The following is a 24,270-nucleotide window of genomic DNA, read 5'->3' on the forward strand; positions in this document are numbered from 1 at the left end:
GTTTGTTGCTCTGGATTTCCAGCATCTGTAGAATCTCTTGTGTTTATGATAAAAATCACTGCCTGGAAAGGCTTCTGTGAGCATACTAATTCCTCACTACGCTCAAAATGCTCAAATTGATTACGTAGGGTTCAAATTTTCTTCCACCTTGGATATTGATGCAGCTGAGTTGTGGTGCGAAAATAACGCACATTTTGACCATTTGCTGAAATTATCCATTTTATTCAGGTTGTATTGAGAGTGGAATGGCTAAGCTCTTTGCGCAACTTCTTTAAATTTTTACAATTACACATCCAGAATCTGTTCTCACTTTTGCATGGAACGTCTGCGTTGCCTTCGAATCAGCAGCTCTTCGCCTATGTGGCCTCTTACAGGGCCTTCTGAATGCATGGAGCCATTTAATCATGAGACTGTATGATTATATATTTACTTGCGCCGGCCTTGCATGTTGCCTCTTTATATCGGCGGGCAAGCGCAGTAAATGCACCAGACACCAATTTCACAATCAACACATCCTGTTAAAAGATCGAGCATCCCTCCCAACTGTGTTTACAATAAACTAAAAGGTTATTACGCCCAAAGAAAGCGCATGGAATGAGGCAGGCAGTAAGTGGGCGAGATCAGATTTCAGGCTCGGCTCCCAGAGGAGAAGTCAGGGTTTGATTGAAGCGCACTCCGCTCCTGCCTCCCCTGGGAGACCAGCCCTGAAACCTGAGATCGCGAGCCGTTTAAAAAAAACCTTTGTGAAAAAGGGACGAGAAGGCACGGATCGCTGAGCTCTTTGGAGGGTACTGGCTGCCTGTGCCTCCGCTGTGAATATCGAGTTGTTCTTGCGGTGATTGACTGAGATAGCACATTTTAGGAACCACATAATACCGTTATCGTTTATGAAACGTGCCATGTTATTCTTTGACATATATACTCGACGTTCGTGTGTGTGTGTGGTTGTGTGTGTATGCGCGCAGCGGCTTAACTTTATCGGATAGATAGAATTAAGTCCAGACGGCGAACTTCGCTAACGGTATCCTTAATTTTTGAGTAGCATGAGACAATTGTATTACCTATCACAAATATAAATATGTTAGTTTTTTTAAGTTACAGCTATTTCAATGCAATACCCAGTATCCACGCGTACGGTGATCACTAGTTTGGTAATACATTGGGTTGAGATGATTGAGCCCATATAAACCCTGATTATTTCAATGCACCTTTTTGTTAAAATGCGATTCAAATTATTTACACAAAGCACTCAAAACGTGCAGGGAATAAATTATTTATTTGCTCTTTGAACACCAATCGTGAAAAAAAGCAGGAACGTAAAACAGACACTGTGACAACTGAGGATTTTCTTGTTGCCTAACGACACATTTTAAACAGATGTGTTATGAAAAGTGGAAGATTAAAATGAGTTTACAAAGGAGGACGTGTGAATCACGTGAGGCCGAATGAACATTTTCAGTTTTAATTACACAGGTGTTACAGGCGCCAGAAGACGGGTAAAATGAGTGCGTAGTTTATTGGTCGTCCGCAAGTAGATTTGTAACACTGATTTGAAATAATTAGGATGCTCTTGTAAAAGAAGAGGCCCTTGGTGACGCAGTCTCAATGCATTGGATGTAGTGGATTTCTGAAGCCAGTTCGGGCACATTCTTACATACACCATCATCACGCTCGGCCTAGATTTGAACGAGCTCGTGTTTTGTGATTTGCAGCCAGGCGGAGAAGATATGGGAACCAGATTTTAAACGTCTCGCACCAAGCCCTTAAATGGATGGCTATATTTAAAATAAAAGTAACCCTACACAACCGAGAATAAATTTCTAACAACTGAATTATACTTCTGTCAGTACTCTTTTGGTTTAATATTAATGCCCAAGAGATGTTCTATCATTGGTGTGGACGGTTTTTGACTGCAAGCCCATGCGGTATAAGTTAGAGAATAAACGCAGTTGGTTTGCTTTCCCCCCTCTTGCACAGGGTACACATTGTAATATGAAAGGAATGGATGCCTGGCGCATTCTGAAGTGGTAGGTTTACTAATGTACTGAAGACAACACCACAACTTCAGAGCTGTGTGTATTTTCGCTAACAAAGATTCTATCATGTCCAATGAAAGAAATTCCCTGTAATTTGATGTGATTAATCCTTCAATTGGGTTTGATTGAAAAATACTGCGAGGAAATATGGGCCATGTTCATTCAAAGTCTTGTGCCTGTGCTTGAAATCAGCTTGTTTTTTCGCAAATTATACTTTTCTATATATAGGGTTGATTTCGTGATTAGAGAAAGCAGCTGCCGCTGTAGATTCTAAAGCAATAAGAACAATGATGTTGTTGTTGGGCGGATTCGTGGTCTTCATCTAGGGGAATGTGTAGTCTGGTTTTTACAGCGGTGATCCAGAGAGAGAGACGAGTGGAAATAATTTGACATCTGTTCCAGGAGACGGCCTTCAATGCCAGCTCCCGCTCGTCTTTTTTTTTAAAGAGGTAACGGCTCCGTTGCCAGTGTGATCATCGGTGGTGGCGTTTAAAAGAAGCCCTGATTTTTATTTATTTATAAAATTACGTGGGTACGTGGAGTTGCTGATTAACCCTTTCAGATTATCCGTCGCTCCAAAAACGCCTCCCATCTGTTGACCTGAAATTCTCGCTACATTTACCTTGTTACTAAAAAAAGTTGAAATATGTCAGTTTTAGTTTCTACAATGCAGTTACCGTGTCTTGTTTTGGACAACCAAACAAAAAGGAAATATTTCCAAGAGAAAGCTAAAGACAATGGATAACGCTAATGTTTACAATCTGAGGCAGACAGACGTAGTAATTCACTGCACTCACCAGTGGGAAGATTAGAACAGAAAGTTACCCTAATATTATTTCCTTTAACCTATTATATGTAAAGATAAACTGGAAATAATATGAACTGCGCATCAAAACGCTTCCACCGTGCCCATCTGAACGTGACGGGTTGTGACGTGTGAGGCATGCTAGCGCGTATTCTTCTCAATCCCAGTTACTAAATAAGAAGGTAAACTCTAGTCTGAACTGTCAAAATACCCAAAGTAAACACGAAGTCGTTAACCTGCCAATCTTGATCATATTAATTCTAAGTGTGGTTTTGACAGTCCGTGTATTTTAAAAAAAAGAATCACAAGAGTCTACAGATGGTGGATCTGCAGAAACAAACGAGAAGCTTGAGAGACACATCTGTGGAGGGAAATGGACAGTGGATGTTTCGCTGGAAACCCTTCATCCGGACTGAAACGTTAACTCGAAATGTCTGCCCATTTCCTTCCACAAATGTTGCCTGACCCGCTGAATTCCTCCAGCTTGTTTTTCTTTGCTGTTAAAAATATGGTCACATTACAGTAAAACAATTTTTGTTAAACAACGTGTAATTTATTTATAGACGGTTCTCTTCTCAAGCGAAAAAAGATTGAAAGTGCTCTAATTAAACTTACAACATTCTGAAGAGGTTCATTAGAGGAGGCCCAGAGATATTCCACTTCTGGCAGAAGTCCAGCATATAGAATAGAATAGAACTTTATTGTCATTGCTCAAACCAACGAAATTGCGGTATATGCAAACTAACCTAATAATTCAGGAGGCTGGTGAAAATGTGGCACTTGCTACCACCTGAAGGGATTAAGGGGAATGGTATTGATACATTTAAGGGAAACTGGTGCAGAGCATGACCATAAGGAGTAGAATTTTAGCAGGGTGAGGTGACTTGCTTAGAGTATGGGGAGGTTGGTTGCAGCATAAACATCGGCGTATGGACCATTTGAACCCAATGGCTTGTCTTTATGGTATGTTGTGATAATAGTTGTATTATTGGCTCTAGTCAGTCAGAACCAAGTTTATGCTGCTTGTCTGGAACTGCAGATCTGTTGGCCAGGAAGCTGATTTTCATTCATTAACGATTGAAAGTTTCCAAAACGTCTACGAGCTTTAGCACACCTCTGATCACTTTTATACCGAATTTACACTGCAGTGTTACTATAGTGCTAGTGACAAGTCGCGGAATTACTTTTCTTCCAAGGGGTTTCAAAGGCGTCTCTCCAGACTCGGTTAAAGTGGTGAAACAGATCGTAGGTTTCAAGTATCTATTTAACTCCCGCAACGTAACTCAATTTTCAGTGTTTTAAACAGAGAAACCCAAAATGGACACAGAATACGCGGGCGGCACCATACTGCCTTTATGTTTTTAAAAATCCCGCTTTGGGACTTGTGTAGTCCACAACTTCCTGAGTTAAGTGAAATTGTATAAAGAGGCCATTCAGCCCACCGTCGGTTGAGTGAAATAGCGCCAAAACTTGGAGCAGTTACGGGAGTTAATTGATTAAATCAATATCCTGATGGTAATCTTGAAATAACCGAAATACAAGCTGTTAACACCTGACATCTCTGGAGAGAAGTAAAGGGTTGCTTGCTGCCCCCCGTTAGTTAAGGGAGACAGAATAAGGAAAAATAAAGTACGTACTGCAGATGTTGGAATTCTCAGTAGAACAGAAACTAGTGGAAGCGTAGAAATCATCATGGAAATGGTTAACGCTTCAAACTATGACCTTTCATCGGGACATTGACCTGAAATGTTAACTCTCTACCCCCTCTCCACAGATGGTGCCCGAGCTGCTGTGGATTAACAGCATTTTGCTATTTTTTTTTGTCGGAATAAGGATCTGTGTTTGTCTCGATAAGGAGACTGGGGGAGGGGTGTTGGTTAATTAAGAACCGAAGTATAGGGTAATCATGTTATGCGCATTTTAGCTGTTCCAGCATTTGACTGAATACGACTCATTTTATTATCGAGATGGCAGAGGCGAATTTGCACTCTTCAATCGATACTGTTTTATATATCTGCACGATCTGCATGTCGTATTGATGGCTGGTAGCTTTGAAACTATTTGTCAAGCGGGCGGGGCTGTGTTTTGAGTCACTTGGTAAATTTTGTTAGGATCTTGTATTGCTTCAGGTCAGTCAACTAAAAGAGGACGTTTCTTTCAGTTCCATTACAATTTCCGCTGACCAATTTCTGCCAACTTCGAGTCGCTGCTAACCTGAATCGGAAGTCTGTCGATCCACTAACTTTAACCAGAGTGCATTTTCTGTCCATACGACAGTTATTTCTCAAAGTTGTGTCGGAAAGCTGAGCTGCTGATTCCGCCAACGCTGTAGGGAAAGGAGAACCGGTTCCGCAGTTTAACCTGACTGCCATTTCGGCTAAAGCTAGTGAGAGACATTCATAGGAATAGTCACTTTGAGGTTTACTGGACCGGGAGATAAATAAATCCCAAGCTAGGTTTACAGCTCTCCCAGCAACACGGTTCTGGTGACTCCAGCTCATCCCTTTAAAGTTCCTCTCAACGAAGTCCGAAATCTAGTTGATTGATGTCCAATTGACATCGAGTATTTCATATTCCGTATTCTCCCAGAACAATCAGCTTTTTTTTGTTCACCGCGTGTTAGTATTTTCTTCTTGATTAACTGGAAAAAAAGGGCTGTTAAATTTGTTTAAAAAGGAATATCGCTGGATACTCCTGGTGGAGTTCTGCAGACTACTCTCTGGTCCCCTCAGGGATTTCCGCTAATCGATCTTGCCGACTAAGCTGTTGCGTCGTCAAAGGGGAATACAGCTAGTTGCCTGCCTTCCACAATTATGCAAAAATCAACCATCCGCGATCAATATCTCCTAACGTCCCTTCGAATTTATCTTTGTTTTCAGGCGGTCTTGACTGGCATCTGCGTTTTTGAGCCAACCAGCTTTTCATTGTGAATTTGATTATCCTGTTTAGAAGGGGTATGCAACACATTCAGCGAGAGCGCGAGGATCGCGATTATACTGTTGCGGTGAAGGGAGGGCAGCGCAACCGGAAAATGAACTCAGTCCCCATGGAGCCGAGCTTCGTTGTGTCTGGCGACTAGGAGCTGCTTCTAAAATGGCGCGGAGTCTGTGCGGAATGGAGAAAGTCCTGTAGTTAAAGTTAATCCCATCGCAGAGCAGTGCGAGACTGGTTGGTAAATGAAATGTTAAGAAGCAATATCTGCAAATCCACACGCCCATGTCCACCTGGTTTATTGATCACAATGAATCCAGCCGCATTCTTGTTGACCGACGGAGTTTATTGCATGGCAGCCTCGCTGTCTTACATTCACTCCTCAGTGGCTAGAACTCAACAGTGTCCGTCTGTCCGGACGTTCGAGTTCTGGTTCCGCGTAGCATGCAAGAATTCCAAGTGACAAATTGAGTATTTTTTTAAACACTGCTCTGTACCTTCCGTCTGTCAAAGCCTTCCGGTACAACTTTACACATCTGCAACTTTCTACTTCGCCTAGTGGCCAACGGAAAAATTGCCCCCCCCCCTTTTGAAATTGTAAATACGGACTTATATAAGTCTAGTTAACCGCGGATTGCCGCCATTTTAAAGTAGAAAGAATCAACGATTTCTGCGAGTAAATGTATAAGGCATTTACCGCAGAAAAGATCGGAAGAGAAGGCTGTTAAATGAGAAAAGACCAGGTCTCTTTTTCGTGCTAGAACCCCTCTAACCAATTCGCTGGTGTAGATTTTCAGCAGAGTTATCGGTCAGACACTGAAAGTGAAATTTCTCCAAGCGTTTCCCCTTTTATTCCAAACCGGCAATTTGATCCCGCCAACAGATTAGAACAAAGGTTACATGTGTTTACGGACCAGCCCTCAAGGTCATTTCTCAGTGGGCTGCACGTGATGTGTCCGGGCGCACTCCTCGTCCCTAAGTTATGTATCGCTTTCAGCTGTCAAACAGCCCCGAACTGGTTGCCTTGTGCAATAATTACTAGGGTTGGTCGGCAAGATAACTTGTCCTATAATAAATTCTAGCAAATTCCCCACGCGTAATCAGCCTGTTGTCTATCCAGAAAAAAAGGCACGGGAAGCAATACACTATTAGATAATCTACACGGACTAGCCCGCGCATGGTTAGAAAAGTAACGCTGTTTAGATCGTTTTTGTTTAAATCACTAAACTATCAGAGTGATTTTTTAAACCAAGCACGGTGTTTCCCAGCAATACATTTTTTTTCACGTTACTTGTGCAACGTGACGTGCAACCTGGTCCCAAGAGTGAGTTAGGAATATGGTGCTGTGACTTGATTTAATTTACATTGTGTTAACTCCATTTGTGTTTAACGTGAAGGTACTTTGGGGAAAAATAGACTCATTAACAGTAATGAATGACACGCTATCCTTTATTTCTGGATACCTGTCTATGTTATTAGTTTAAAGATACTATTAGACTTTTAAATTGGTGATTTGTTGTTTCCTCGTGTAAAATATATTTCTTGAATATGACTTTCCTATAAATAAGGTGACCTAGCCATCTGAACATAATGCAGCATCCCAAACAATCATGGATATTAAAAATCAAAAGAACAGCTGATAGTAACACTTATGGAGAGGAATAAACAGTCAATGTTTTTGGTCAAGAGCCTTCACCAGAACTGGGAAAGGAGAAGAAGTCAGAATAAGAGAGTATTTTGGCTTCTTCCCCCTTCCTTCTCAGTCCTGATGAATGGCTTTGGCCTGAACCAGTGACTGTTTATTCCCTTCCACTGATGCTGCCTGACCAGTTTTGCATGTTGCTCAAGATTTCCAGCATCTACATGTGTTTATAGGTTGTAACACTTTCTGTTCATAACATTTGATCTCTACTGAAGGGTATAAATGGGAAAGTTTGTTTTTGGAGTAAAAGCATAGCCTTTACAGAAATATTCTTAATATTATCCTACATGCTAACCTGCCTTTACCAAAATGACATAAGCCAGGAAGTGAAATAGGAAGGCATCTGTGTGGTCCTGTAAATAAAACTAATCAAGTTTTGACTAAATCCTTGATTACTCACCTTGGTGGTCAGATAAGTTAACTAGTGGGAAATTTTGCCAATGGTAGTCATTTTGCATTTTTCAATATCACTGCTTGATGTATGTGATGTAGCTGGTTCACAAATACACCATCAAAAAACATAATATGGATTGAGAGGTTTTGTAGTAATTAACTGGCTGGATGGGAGATTGATATGCTATAGTTAATATTATGTTTTTGAGCCAAGCTGATCACTTTTATGACTGAATAAATATAGATCTCTATGTTGCTGCTATATAAAGAAATTAGATGAGTTAAATTCACTGAACAACTGGCTTAACAAAAAATATACTTTGACTTTTTCAACAAGCAGCTGTAAAAAGAATAAGACCCTGTGTCTCCCTCATTTTCCATTGAGCTGCTCATTTCCACTTGTGTCCTAAATCAGTTTAAATACCAGAATTCTGTGCTGCCTATCTTAATCATATCCCAGTTCCAATAATCTGTTCATGTCTGATTAAGTTTACCAATATATCGTCAAATTATTGTAAGTAATCATAAAATTCCATTTATTAATGACTTTATGTCAACCAGTTCTTCAACACTTAGTAGTCAGTTTCATATATAGAATAATTTACAAGGGGATCATTGCTGATTATAATCCCTGTTGTGTGAAGTCATGTGAGTGATGGAATCGGAGTAAAGACGTCATTTATACCCATATCACTTAATATCATCACCAAGAATTAGTCACGCGCACACAAAATGCTGGGGGAACTCAGCAGGCCAGGCAGCATCAGTGGAAGAGAGTAAACAGTGGATGTTTTGGCCCAAGACCCTTCATCAGGACTGGAGAAACAAAGATGATAATTTAGAGCAAGAAGATGAGGGGAAGGCAGGAAGAAGTACAAGGTGGTAGGTGATAAATGAAACTGGGAAGAGGGGAGGAGCTGAAGTAAAGAGCTGAGGTTGGTTGGTGAAAGAGATAGAGGGCTGGAGAAGGGGGAATCTGACAGGAGAGGGTAGAGGAGTATGGAAGAAAGGGAAGGGGGAGGAGCACCGGGGGGAGGTAATGGGCAGGTAAGGAGATGAGAGATAGAAACAGGAATGGGAATGGTGAAGCGGGTTGGGTTGGTTGGCAGTTACTGGAAGTTCAAGAAATCTATGTTCATGCCATCAGGTTGGAGGCTACCCAGATGGTGCTCCTCCAACCTGAGTGTCCACCATTGTCCCTGTACCTAAAAAGACCAAGGTAAGATGCCTGAACGACTGGCGTCCTGTCGCACTCGCCTCAATAATAAGCAAATGCTCAAGGATTACATCTGCAGCCTGCTACCACCCAAACTGGACCCCTACAATTTGCCTATTGACACAGTCGATTGACAGATGATGCAATAGCCACTGCTCTACATACCATCCATACACATCTGGAGAAGATGGATGCTTATGTGAGAATGCTTTCTTGGTCTACAGTTCAGCATTCAACACCATAGTTCCATCCAGGCTTAACAAGAAGCTCAGTGATCTCGGCGTTGACCCTGCCTTGTACAGCTGGAAGTCAGATCGCCAGCAGGCTGCAGGCACAAAAGCGCTTCTTTCACCTCAGGTGGTTGAAGAAGTTTGATATGGACCCCCCAAATCCTAAGAACTTTCTACAGGGGCACAGTAGAGAGCATCCTGCATCACTGCCTGGTATGGGAACTGTACCCTCCTTAATCGCAGAACTCTGTAGAGGGTGGTGCGGACAGCCCAGCGCATCTGTAGTTGTGAACTTCCCGTGGTTCAGGACTTTTACAAGGACAGGTGTGTAAAAAGGGCCCATAGGATCATTGGGGACCAAGCCACCCCAACCACAATCTATTCCAGCTGCTACCATCTGGGAAGCGATACCGCAGCATAAAAACCAGGACCAACAGGCTCCGGGACAGCTGCTTCCACCAGGCCATCAGACTGATGAACTCAAGCTGATTTGAGTGTACTCTATATTACATTGACTGTTCTATTTATTATAAATTATTATAAATTACTATGATTGCACATTTAGATAGAGATATAACATAAAGATTTTTACTCATGTATGTGAGGGATGTAAGAAATAAAGTCAATTCAATTCAATTCATTGCAGCAGTAGAGGAGGCCATGGACTGACATGTTGGAATGGGAATGTGAAGAAGAACTGAAATGTGTGGCCACTGGGAGACCCTGCTTTTTCTGGTGGATGGAGTGTAGGTTCTCAGTGAAGCTGTGAGAATCAGTAGGTTGGTAAAAGATATCAGTAGATAAACTGTCTCCAGGGATAGAGACACAGAGACTGAGAAAAGGGAGGGAGGTGTCAGAAATGCAGCAGGTAAATTTGAGGGCAGGGTTGAAGTTGGGGGCAATGTTGATGAAGTCAACAAGCTCAGCATGGGTGCTGGAAGCAGCCCCAATGCAGTCGTTGATGCAGCATACAAAAAGTTGGGGAGAGTGGCTTGGGTTTCCAGCCTCTGCAGATTTTCTCCTCTTTGACCTAGAATCAGTTGCTGGAGTTACTTTATAAGGTACACACATTACTGCTCCATATTATATACACAGCACCTTAATACTAGTTACTAACATTTTTAAGTAACCCTGGTTGGTATGAAATCCAATAATTGTTTATATGTTCCATTGTTTTCTTTTGAACACAACATTTCTAAATTTCTCTTTGTATAAAAGACATGCTGTCAAATTTCAGCACTATGAATTGCATGCGCGCACACACACACACGCACGTGTGTACGTTTAAAATACTTAAGTGTCAGAAATTTGGAATTAAAACTTAACAATACCTGACCGATTAAAGTTTAATGTTGCCAAATAGTACAGAAAGTGTAAAATATATTTCATTTCAGTTCTGATAGATGGCTGTCATTTTGATTGAAGCAAAAAGATTCCTGTTTTTTTTCCTCCTCTTTCTCTCCCTTCCTTGAACTGAACACCTCTATCATCTTTTGTGAATATGGATTATGATTACTCCATCTGCAGTGTATAATACGTTCATAAAATAATGCATCATTTGCAATATAGATTTCCCAATACTCAAAACAATACATGCACCTTTTCCACCTCTATGTAACTGTAAGTAATGAATTGCAGTTTAAAAAAATAGTAGTGTGTAGAAGGAAAAAACGATCTCTCTCATAAATGTTATCTCTGACAATGGATTACAGCTTTGCTTTGTGCTAATTAATGCTGTGAGTTAATCGGCGTCCAGCTAGTTTGCAGTGTAGCTGATCTCTTGGCTTTGAAAATCTGTTTTTCATGTTTTACTTTGTAATGTCGATTCATTCTGGAAATACTCCGTTTTATTTGGATTCCACTATTAACGTAGATCCTTTAACTTGTTATATTAAATTACTTCGCACAAGGGATAATTATAGTAGGAATGTTTACATGTTCAACAATAAAAATAAATGTAATAGAAGACATATAAAAATGGCGTTCTTATACTACGTGGTCCAATGACATTGCTATCCATTCCGAAAATGTCACCAACTATCAGGGCCATATAGGGGTGCATTTGCGTAGTAACTTTTGCATTTCTGCCAAGGTTTATGTATAACCATTAATGGTGACGCGAATTGGTAACCGTGACCTGACCTGACTGGAGCAAAACTGAGCGAGACTTCCTGGAGTGTAAATTCAGTGTGGTGTCAAATCAGTTGTCAAAATCTGATTCTTATGCCTTCTTATTTGCAGACCTTCTGACACCTTTATGCTTGCCTGCAATTAATTTAAACGTTTAGACAATGGTGATGCAGCTGCCCACAAATTTAATTCCTCTAAGGGCCCTCTCGAGTAGCAAATTAAACACGCAGCCATTATCATTTGGATTTTACTCGCGTGAAATAGCAGTTGTAACCACGTACTTACAGAGAAGTGGTCGCGCGCATTTCCTGGGCCAGTTATAGAATTAAACGGTGACTTTTCTTAATAGCATCGCAGCTCATACATTTTGGCGTAAAGGAGTTTGGGGTTCCTTACACAGTTTGAATTTGGCGCCACACCGGCTCAGTTTGTTACTGCACGGAGTGCACGTTCGCTCTGCATATATACCTGTATGCAAAGTCTTCAGATTGTAATGCTATTCCACTTTCAAAATGTCGTCTTTCTGCTTTCAAACATTTATAGATTCAACTGTTATGTCACAATCACGCATCCAAGGATGCACGACATGTCTTTCCAAACGGGACACTTAAAGCTATAGCCAAGCACGAACTCACTAATGTAAACAGAGATTGCCCGGCAAGAACCTGTTAGTATTTGTAATTCAGGTTCCAGTAAAGCGGGCCCAGGATTGTTAACTGTAAACGCACTTCCATCCCCAAATGATGTATCGACGTAGTAGTTGCGGAGAAAGTTTTACACAGTCCGAGCAGCCGGCCGTTGACCTCCCGAAAAGGTCAAGAGGCAGATTAATAATAAAACATGACATGACAATGGGTCCCGACTACATTTTTTACAGCTTAAAACATTCTTCATTTTGTGTAAATACACAACTACATCCATCCGTACATATGCTTATACCGCAGACATGGAGAGATCGCTCGTTTATTTACAAAACTGTCTTGCCAGCTGGTACCACTTACAAGTAGTGTCATGAGATCACATTACTTAACAGGGAGGCCCGTGTTATGTGCCTATTGCAGATTTTAAAAAAACACGTATAAGCAAGGATATAGATGTATACATAATCGACATGTATGGAGTACAGTACTAGCAGAATTTCTAAAATTTGGTTGAAGCAACATTGGAAATTTCTGACATAGTGGTCTTTTTACTTTCTGCTCTCCTACAGTACTTATGAGTTAGCAGACCCAGACGCCACACAGTGCGGTGTGCATAAAATTAAAACCTCTGGGGAGGGAGGAATACAGATGAAGTATCAAGAATCTCCCTAATCACTACTCCCTGTTGAATTATTCCTGGACTTCTATCTTCAATTTAAAAACATTGATAAACAATGCACTGTTTTAACTGAAACCTCAAAACGATGATCCGAGATGATAATGTCTGACCTACGTTTAAACAGCTGATCCAACTAGACGAAATGCAGGTCGTATTCAGATTTCTAGTGATGTAACCCTCAGATGAAGAAATTATAGGTGCCCGTGGCAATGTTCTTGGTGATAATGCGATGTTAGTATTGCCTTTAATCACTGCGGACTGAGAAAAGTTGGAGCCAATCTCTCGCCTAGGGTCGACTAATTGTATTCACATTTTGAAATATAAAATATTGCTTTGCCACATTAATAAGTTAATACAACTATCCCAACGACATCACGAGCTGGTTATGTGGCTTATTTCACTCGGTATCAACATTATAATTTACCACCAGAGGGGGGAGTCGAGTTTAATCTGTACACGCACGAAAGGTGGGGGGGGGGGGTGGCGGAGGTGACGCTGGAAAGGAATTGCTAAAAACGAAACACTAAACACCTATAAGCATCATTAACACTGGTTAGGTGTATTTTAGTAATCTATCGTGCAGAATAATTTCCAATGAATATTAACAGTACGTTGTCAGACAAATGTAGCTGCCCTCCTCACTGAAATCCCTCACGCTATTATTTAAGAGGCCTGTAACTGTTGAAATAAAATTATTGCTGGTGCCAGAGTGTTTTGGGGCAACCGCTTTCGTGGTTTCGGCAGTCCACTTAGATGAGATTGAAGTTAAAATTAAGATTGTTTGCTCAGATTCGAAGCGTGCTTTAAAAACTGCTGTCAATGTTCAGAGCACTCGGTAGACTGTAGGTTGCTGTAATAACACGATTTCAGAATGAAGCTACTAAGTTTTAAACGGGGAATGACGCACCTTTGACGTCTGAAATATCGAAGAGTCGCAGATTTAGGGCCAATAACGTTACATTGTAAGCAAGAAAACTTCTTTCAATAAAACGGTAGATTTTATAGCGAATGTTAAGAGGAGTTTAACCGATGACGATTTTGGTGGTCTTAATGGTGCTCTGGGATAAGTAGTTTCGTGTGGTGTGAATTTCTGATGAGCTATATTTTTATGTTCAGTAAACTTCCAATAAGCAGGGTACTTAGTTGGGTCTTCATTTGCTTACGCAAATTGGGACATTGGGGCAATCAATGGGTTGACTTTCTTGTTTATGGGTTTCCAGCAGGTAACGTGATCACTCCTCCCCAACCACCTCTCCCGCTTTCCTGCTCCCCGTCAAGGCTCTAGTACGGGAGATTGTTTTTTTTTCTGGTTTATCTCGCTTCACATTTTTTCCCTCTGCTCTGGCTATTCCGACTTTTACCAGGTGCCGCTTTTCGCTTCTCGGAGTCCCTTTATTCCTTTTTCGCCGACATCTCCCCCCCCTTCCCTTTATTTCCTTCTCCTCCCCTTTTCCTTCTCTTGCTTTGTCTTCTCTTCTCCGCCCTCGCGTCCACCCCCACATCCGTCTTGCCTCGCTGTTTAATTTCTCTTTCGACACCCTCGCCCTTCTGTCTCGTTTCTGTCTCCGCGTTCTTTATACCTCTTATCTCGATGTCTCTGTTTCTTTTCTCTGTCGCTTTCGGTGTCTAATTTTACCTCCTCTGGTCTCTGGAGGTACTACGCTACTGGCGAAAGCAGCGCTTTATCAGTAGACTCGAGTCGCCTATGCCAAATGCCCCGGGGGAGCAGCACGATCTCAGTTAATCCTAACTAGTTTGTACCCTGCGGAGATCAATGCGATAACCATCGTCATGTGTGTTTGGGCTGCACAGCTCTGCGAACCACGAAAAACGCGTTGACAAACATTCAGAAGGCGCCTGAGTGAGTGCAGATGTCATCGAATCAGAGCTCCAAATCTACTTTTACGACTTCTTAACACGATTTGCTGAAGAATTAACTCTCCGTCAGAGAAAAGGGAAATCGCGCGACTGGGAAACAAAGTCGCACTTTTAATTCTACGTAATGATTAGAACTCTCGACAGATTGGGTGCGTTTGATTGTTTTGTTTGTCGAATGATGCGTGTTCATGGTTTTCATTCAATCTGACCACTTTGCTAGCAGAAATGCATATTTTAATAAATCTTTGCCCTTTTAAAATGAAAGCCCCATGCGACTTTTACAGCATAGTTACCAGAATACCCACCCTTGCCGTTTAAAGTAAAAAGTGCTCTCTATGGAACTTAAAGTCGGTCGCTGCAGATTCGTGGGTGATCGATTTGAAACCTTTTTTATGTCACTGCCTGAGATGAATTTCTGCTATCCTGTATTTCTGCCTGAAGCAATATTGATCATAAGAGCACTTGAAGGCCTAAATGGAGTACATTTAAAACTTAAAATGTTGCACTGACTGACATCCAGAATTATGTCTACAACATTTGAATTTCGTGTTTAGTTAATTAGAAATGCTTCCATTAAATGCACTAAACCTACCTGAACCAGTAAACAAACACGCCATAAAGTGAAAAATGTACTTCAGTCTTTGATGGATAGTTTCTTTGATTTAGAGACGTCTTGTTCTATCCTAATGAATTTCATAGTGGTCAGAACTATAGTATTTTGCCGTGGTGCAGACAGACTCATCAATTTGCAGCTGGTACACCCATTCTGTGCAAATATAAGGGCAATTTTCCAAGAATGTTTTGCAGTAATTTAGTGTTTTTTTAAAACAATAGTTTATAGTTTGACTATTCATAACAAATGTTTTTTTAAAGAATGAAACTGAAAAGAATAAGGAAAATTGTAATATTTGGCTCAAGACCCCATTCAACAGATCAGCCTGAGAAACACCTGAAAACTATTGTTTCCACTCTTCACACACCCCACCCCACCCCACCCCCACCCCCACCCCCATCTTGTTACCCTGTTCTGCAAGATGCTGTTAACCTATAATCATCCTCACTGCACACAATAACATTACCTTCATAATGGGCTCCTTATGTCAGTGTTAACTGTATTGCCTGTTTGATACAGCTTCAGTTCAGGATTTCATACACTTTCGAAAATGGAATTACTGATTAGGGATTCTCGTCTGCACCACAGAAAGAACCAGTACATCAGATATGACCAGCAGTAGGGTTAAGGAGCCTAGCTAACCTAAAACAATAACAAAGTTTATCAAAATGGTTGAGTCAGCCCCATAAACATAACTCTGAAAAATTCCCTGAGCGTAAAATATGACAATGAAAGTTAATAGGGTGCAGGCTTGTCATAACTTAAGTCAGAGCTCCATACCAAATGTTCAATAAACTTCTTGTAAGATATTCTTGTAACATAGAAATAAACTCATGATGTCCTGGTATATATTTGATTTTTATGATTATTTATGCTGCTGTTTTTCAAACTGTTGATAATTGTTTTGAAATTCCTTGCATGGGTGATTCTGTGACATGGGGGAATGTTTAACTTCCCAATGTTTGCAGATCCACTGCCTTTCCCATTCTCCTCATCCCCAGTTCACAGGAGGCTTTCAATTTATCTGCCTTCAGTTCAAGATGACACCTTTCTACCCACCTCCTCTTTGTGCAGTTAAACCTCACACTTTATTTTCCTTTCAGTTAGACTTACTTATCTCCCAAATTTTGTTTCCACACTCCTCTTCACCTGCATTTCTTGTTCCACAGATTATTGCTCTGGGTGACCAGGAATGTTTCCACAAGCAATATTTCACACAATTAGTTTGTAAAATCAGGAATACGAGCCCCGCAAAATGAGATGAAATATGTTCCTCCCTTCTTGGCAGTGTACTTCCTACTACTAATCTAGAGATTGGGAACAAAAAAATGACACACAAATGATTTTGTGTATTGCATAAGAGTGGCTATAACTGCAATACATTAAAATTAAATATTTGAACATGTACTCCAATTTATTGATTTTCTTCCTAATGAAAGTCTAGAGATAAATTTCCCAGTTTTCATGAAAAAATTAATAACATTAATGTAGATTTGATACTAGTTAAAGCTTTATTGTCATTGAAGACCACGAGATTACAGCGCTACTCTGTTTAGAGCAAATCAGTGCACTGGCAATTCAATGACTGAAATCACAGTGACTAAATTTAAAAATAACATCTGAGTTATTTAGAATGACATCTAAATTACAACTGAATTAAAAACAAACAACTCTCAGATGAAAGGAAACAGTGACTGCCCCATTCAAGTCTTGCACATGCCCATGTTATAAAAAATGAGTAAGTATAAAATAACATGAATAATTAAGCCCATGTATTGTACTTAGAGATTGTCCATAGTGCCTCTGGACTATGTGTGGGTGGGGGCAGCATTGTTCAGTTGAATGACAGCCCTGGGGAGAAAGCTGTTTTCCAGTCTGGATGCTTGTGCAGAGATGTTTCTGTATCTCCTGTTGGATGGTAGGAGATTGAACAGGTGATTACTGGAGTGGGTTGAGTCCATCATGATTTTGCAAGCCCGCCGTAAACAGCCTGAGTTGCCATATCTGGTAGTTTTGCCCCAATGATGTTCTGTGCAGTCCTGATCACTTGTTGAATTGCTTTTTCGTCAGTTGTGTTGCAGCTAGCGTACCACACCATGCAGTAGCTGTCAATTGCACTTCAACAAAGTTTACCAGCAGCTTTTGGGACAGATTTGCTCCTAAAATAGTATAGGCGATGTTGAGCCTTCCCTAATATCAAGGAGGTGTAGGTGGTCTGTGATGTTCAATCAGATCTGGAGACCCTTTTCACTGCTTCACCATTTATGAGTCGTGGATCTTCTTGATTTCCTGAAATCAACAATTCCTTAGTTTGTTTGATGTTGAGTGAAATGTTATGGTTATTGCACCATTCAGACAGTTTCTGCACCACCTCTCTGTATGCCGTTTCATTGCTATGTGTAATGAATCCAAACACTGTTGTTGTCTGCAAATTTGATGATGGAGTTGGTGGCACATTCATAGGTGAAAAGAGTGCAGTGGGGGGGTGGGGTTCAGTACTTTCCCTGCAGTGCACCACACCAGTATTCAGGGTCTGGGAAGTTGATGTCTACTTCCCTAGTCTGACTGCCTGTGTGCAATTGGTAAGAAAGTCCAAAATCCAGTTTCAAATTGATGTGTTGAGTCCCAGATTGTGTAGTTTAATGGGCAACTTGTAGAGGAGTATGGTGATCAAGGCAGAATTTAGTTGATAAAAAGCAATCAAGTGTCCTTTGCTCCAGGTGTTCCAGTACAATGTGGATAGTGATGGAGGTGCTGTCTTCAATTGATCTGTTTGCCTTATAGGAGACATAACCAGTTTCTCCAGGTACTTGAGGGTGAGTGCAACCTGTCTGTAGCTGTTGAGGCATGTTACCGCTGACTGCTCTGGGATTGGTATGATGGTTCATGTTTTGAAGCATGCAGGGACCACAGCAAGGGACAGAGAGAGGCTAGAGATTTCAGGAAAAACCTCTGCCAGCTGGTCAGTGCAGTCCCTGATGATCCATTCGGGTATGCATTCTGGTCCATCTGTTCTGTGTGTGTTGATACTTTAGAGAGTACATCTCACCTCGAGTGCTCAGTGTCAGCACTGTGTCCTCCTCAGGTGTTAAGGCTTTCATTACTGGTTTGTTGTTGTCCCTGTCAAATGAAGCAAAGAAGTTGTTTAGCTCATCAGCTAGTGTGGCATCACTGTTTGCAGGGCAGGAGATTTTTACTTTACACTCAGTGATGGACTCAACACGTTGGGGGTTGGTGGTGTTATTGAAGTGCGTCTCTGTCCATTGTTTGAATCTAGTGGTTTTAATGCTTCTGTTAAGGTTTGACCTGGCTTCGCTGTATTCTGCAGCAACATTTGGATCTGTAAGCAGCATCCCAAGCCCTAAGGAAGTTCTTGACTTTGTTGTTCATCCATGGCTTCTGATTCGGGAATACACAGCTGTTGTTATTACTGGTGACATTCTCTATATAGCATTTGATATCATGCATGACCGTAGTGGTGTATTCCACTGTCAGTTCCGGACTCATGCGTTGCTTGGCATGCGAACAGGTTCCAGTCTGTGCACTCGAGGCAGTGCAGAAGCTGTGAGAGAGCTCCCTCAGGCCATACTGTCATTGACTTTGTAATTGGTTATGCCTTCCTCATCACTGGTCTGTAGGTTAGAATTAGAGATAAAGACAGGTGGTCAGACATTCTCAGATGAGGGCATGGATATACCCTGTATGCACCTGCAGTATTGGTATAAACCTGGTCCAGGGTATTGTTGCTCCTTGAGAGACATTTCACATTCGGGCAAAATTTAGGGAATACTGTCTTAAGGTTGGCTTGATTGAAATCACTGGCTACAATGAAGGTGCCATCGGGGTAGACAGACATTTGCTTATTAATAACATCATACAGTAGTGCTAATGCTAACAATACAATTATGCTGTGTTTTTATCAGTGGACTGGATCCTAAATTATTTGAAACTTGGCTTGCAATATGCAATCTATTCCATGTAGGTCAACTTTTTGATGTAAATAAGACTTTTTGGATTAAAAAAGACTGGTTATGTTCCATCCTCATCTGTAAAGCCAAAAGACTGGTTATGATGGTTTAGGTAAGCATCCTTCATCAAAACCAAAAATATGGGATGGCGGAACTGTTGCACACTGCAACATGTTTCATTTTATTCCCAGAACCTGGAATGAAAAGAAAAACTGAGCTGAATGTGATGAGTAGGAAGGTCAGAATACAAAATAGTGTGAATGTAATACTAGAAAACAGATGTAATTCTAGATAGCAACAAAATATCACAAAACAGTTGTAATGAAAATTAATCTTGCATGTGTAGCACTGTACACTATGTGAAAAACAAAAGAGACTGAGGAAACGGGTAACGAAAATGTTGGCTGCAAATAGGTCAGGTAGATAACAGGATAGGTAAATATTGATGGCTACTATTTGGAAGAAATGTGGGACTGTTAATTATGGCATATGAAGTGCTAATTTACTGTAGTTAAAAGTGAAGAGGATTTCTGTCACTGCCCCTATTTTAAGCATTAAGTTCCAGACCCCAGATAATTTTTTTCAACTCCTTTACTCTATCATTTAAAAAAAAGTAAACCCATTATTTACTATTCGCTCTGCTAAAGGAAATTGGGCCTTCCTGGTCACCTCTTACGCTCTTGTTATTTTGTAGATCAAACTTAATTCTCCCTTCAGCTTCCCCTTTTCTAAAAAAAAGTCCTAATATTCATTTTTTTTCCTTGACAAAATTTCACTGACCAAAATCACATTCTTTGATATCCCCTCTCTTCATATTATATCTTTGCTGTGTTGTGGCTAGAACTGTATGTAGTCATCTGGCTAAATTATGATTTTATCCAGCTCTGGCATGTTCTCCCTGCCTTTCCTCACCTCACTGCCCCACGCCCTACTTTTACTGGTTTCTCTATCTTTTCTAAAACATCACAATCCTAGAACATTCAGCATATATTCCTGTCCCTCTCTCAACCAAGTCTCTGTTATGACCATAACATTATGGTTCCATGCTTTATTGTTCATCACCCTTATCCATAATACTAGCATTAAAATACACACATACTTCAATTTGTCTGTCTTGTTGCATTTATTACCTTGGTCTTGCCTATTTGCAAGTAAGGCAGCAGGCAGGGACACTTTCCATCAAAATCATGGAAATTACACTACAAATCTCAACAACAAAAAAACTAACACTGTTGACTCAGAGATCATAAACCAATCCAAAACAAAATATGGTCCTTAACAACAATGTAAGTACATTAACTTTACCAGTTTACAAGCCAGAATAACACTAGTCCTTGTAGCATCAGTCAATATTTCATCTTATGCTGAGCCATTGTGAAGTATAGTACACCCCACTCAGCACTAATGAACCGAATTGTCTTGTCTTGGACAGGGTCGCCTTGGGTACAAATGACCTGACTTACCGACATTCACATATTTTTAAACCATTTTTCAAGCTAGTGAAAATACTAATAAAATGTTTCGTGATATTTATTAATGATGGATACAGTACATATTCCATAAGTTTATTGATAGTGTTCAGATGATTATTCAATGAATAAAAGAATTATAGCAAGTACAAGTAGTGTGATATAATATAGAAAATAGACATTTGTGATTTACACAGAAATTAGATTACAGTTTTCAGTAATGGAACCCATATGGAACTCAGGCACTGCCAGTCTTAAGTCTTATTTTAATATTTATTGAAAGGTATCTAGATTTCATATATCTACCCATATGGAGGTTCTGCATTCTATACTGAAGATTTTGTATGAAACTTTAAGTATGTGGATTCTTGCACAACAAACATCTGATTTTAAGTGGGAATCTAACAGAGCCAAGGCACTTCCGCAGAGGGTGAAATAAACACAGACCCAAGAGGAAGCTTAATCGGGGAAGTAATCTCAAGTAAACATTTTCACTATGATGTGTTCAAGTCTGATGCTGACAGAAGCTTTGGAGCCAAGAATGCTTGCTTTTGACTACAAAATATGACAAACATACGAGGAGTGATTGATAAATTTGTGGCCTAAGGTAGAAGGAATCAATTTTAGAAAACCTAGCACATTTATTTTTCCTACACTTACACACTTAGTCCAGCGGTCGTGGAGCATACGAATCCCTTCTTTGTAGAAGTTGGTGTCTTGGACCTCCAGAAAGTGGTCCAGAGCGGGGGTGATTGATAAGTTCGTGGCCTAAGGTAGAAGGCGATGAAGAGAAACTACAAACTTTCTGCATTTTCACTCAAAGAGTTGAACTGCACGTGTGTGTAACGAGAGCGATATAACTCATCTCCTTCTACCTTAGGTCACAAACTTATCACTCACCCCTGTTATGGATCACCTGGAGGTCCAAGACACTCTCATTACATGCACGTGCAGTTCAACTCTTTGAGTGATGATACAGAAAGTTTGAAGTTAGTAACTCATCTCCTTCTAGCTTAGCCCACGAACTTATCAATCACCCTTGCTGTGGACCACTTCTACAAAGGGATCCCGTTATACTCCACAACTGCTGGACAAAGTGTGTACATGTAGGACGGGACTATATTGAAAAATAAATGTGCTAGTTTTTCTAAAATTGACTCCGTCTACCTTAGGCCATTAACTTATCAATCACCCCTCGTATAGGCTAATAGTAAAGGGTTGCAAAATAATTCAAAAAGAAGAGTAAAAGTGACAGCAAAAATCAATGATAGACAATTTAGATATTTTCAGAACTGTGCTCATGAAGAAGAACTTATTGCAAAAGTTCTGCAAACTCCTGTGAATAGCACTTGTTTACCCCAAATGAAAATTTGAACGACCCAGTCACTACTTCATATCAAACTCTGCACATTGAACTCCATCTTTCATAATACAGACTAGACCATATCACATATTAACTTAGCACTCCATGAGTGTAATATGGACTAAGTGCTGGAGTATACTGGGCAATATAAATATGTCACTGGTAGGGAAGTTACTTGAGAAGAACCTTAGGGTCAGGATTTATGAACAATTGGAAAAGCATAACCTAATTAAGGACAGTCAGTAATGGCTTTGTCTAACTAACTTGATTGAGTTTTTTGAAGAGGCGACAAAGGTGATTGAAGGTAGAGCTGTGGATGTTGTCTACACGGATTTTAGTAGGATGTTTGGCAAGGTCCCTCATGGGAGGCTCATCCAGAAGATTGAGAAGCATGAGTGAGATCCATGGTGAATTGGCTGTTTGCATTCTGAATTAGCTTGCACATTATATAGATCTGATTTTAAGTGGGAATCTAACACAGCCATGGCACTTTAACAGAAGGTGAAATAAACAGAGACCCAAGAGAAAACTTAATCAGGGAAGTAATCTCAAGTAAACATTTTCAGTATGATTTATTCATTTATATATATAAGAACAAAAACTAATTGAGAAAATAGCTGGGATTCTCAGTTTATATGGGACACTATGCTGCTTAAATCGGATAGGAGACCTTTGCTGAACAGTTTCTAACTATTGTCAACTGTGTGCACTTGTGCAGCGTTAGACACTACTCTGTGCTTAGAGCTAACAGTTGTTAAATTGAGTTAGTAGCTTGTGTTTGTGTTCAAAAAGTAGAGATTTTTGTCACTGAGAGTTCGCAATAAATAAGCAGTAGGGCAATTCAGAATGGTTTTGTTCACTGCAGTTTCAAGCATTCAGGCTTGTAGATGCCAGAAACATCCAGGAGTGAAAATGAAATGATTTCACTACTTCAAGTTAGCAACTATGGTGAATTTGAAAGTATCTGTTAAGTTTTGTAACTAACAATTCAAAGGAAGACTCAGCAGTCCAGGAATGCGGGTCTGACTTTGTGTTTTCTTTCAGTGAGGCCTGCATGTATCATGTGATAACATATGCAATTCATGTAGTTTTACATATAACAATGAATTATATAAACAACAAAGGATGCTTAATCAAGCAGTATATTCACAAGATTATCCAAATGTTACTGAAATATTAAATACATAACACTTCTCCTTGCTTAGATATAAACTCCAACTCAATAGAGAATGCATCTCAGCTATATTTTTTTAGATTATGAAGACACGCAATCCTCTTTTATTGTCATTTAGTAATGCATGCATTAAGAAATGATACAATATTTCCTCCGGTGTGACATCACAAAACACAGGGCAGACCAAGACTGGGGGAAAAAAATCTAACAAAACCATGTAATTATAACATATAGTTACAACAGTGCAACAATACCATAACTTGATGAAGAAGTCCATGAGCACAGTAAAAGTTCAAAGTCTCTCAAATGTCCCACATCTCATGCAGACGGGAGAAGGAAGAAAAACTCTCCCTGCCATACCCGACCACGGTCCGACTCTGAGTCATCCGAAAACTTCGAGTTCTGATCAGCTCTCCAACACCGAGTACTGAGCGCAGTCTCTATCTGAATGATTCGACCTCCTTCTCGGTCGCCAACAGCAGGCAAAGCCGGGGATTTTGAGGCCTTCCCTCCGAAAGATTCCCAACCACGCAGTAACGACAGCAGTGAACGAGTGTTTCAGAAGTTTTTCCAGATGTTCCTCTGTGCTTTCACGTCCCTCTGCATCAAATCAGAATTGTCCACAGCCCCTATTTAACGGAGATATATATATATAAGCTACTATAACTACTATATATAAACATCCACAACACAGTAACTTTTAAATTGACCCATTTAGGCATGAAGATTAGTGCTGTCCATTTATTTTTGGACTTCACAGTGCAGTCCATTTATTTTTGCCTGACATGCTCTTTGTATGTGTCCAAATTTGTTGCATTTTCCACAAGTATCACCTTTAAATTTGCATTGTTCTGGTGAATGTGAGCCCCTGCCACAATGGTAGCACAATTTGTTCAGCCAGACTGGGTTTTGTTTAGACACTGCAGTTTTGTTCACACTCACTTTTATTCCTGGCTCCAACTCAGTTGCGTCTCTGCAGTTTCCATTGAAACAGTGATTTCAACTGCTCTTTTCAATGTAGGTTGTGCTTCAGTTAGGAGCC

The 24,270-nt window shown here is 40.4% G+C and overlaps 1 protein-coding gene across 8 annotated transcripts in view; it reads left to right on the top strand.

Annotated features, from left to right (window-relative positions):
• bcor (BCL6 corepressor) overlaps window positions 1-24,270 on the top strand; it is a 302,269-nt gene that overhangs the window by 203,040 nt on the left and 74,959 nt on the right. The window contains exon 1 of one of the 8 annotated variants that reach the window (XM_072260469.1): window positions 14,328-14,790. The exons of the other annotated variants lie outside the window; for them this stretch is intronic. The gene's annotated coding sequence lies outside the window, so the exon portion shown is untranslated. Of the gene's footprint in view, window positions 1-14,327; window positions 14,791-24,270 lie in introns of those variants that run through there. 8 annotated transcript variants of the gene reach the window in all.

The sequence above is a fragment of the Mobula birostris genome, chromosome 6 (genome assembly GCF_030028105.1).
Source record: "Mobula birostris isolate sMobBir1 chromosome 6, sMobBir1.hap1, whole genome shotgun sequence".
Lineage (NCBI taxonomy): Eukaryota > Metazoa > Chordata > Chondrichthyes > Myliobatiformes > Myliobatidae > Mobula > Mobula birostris.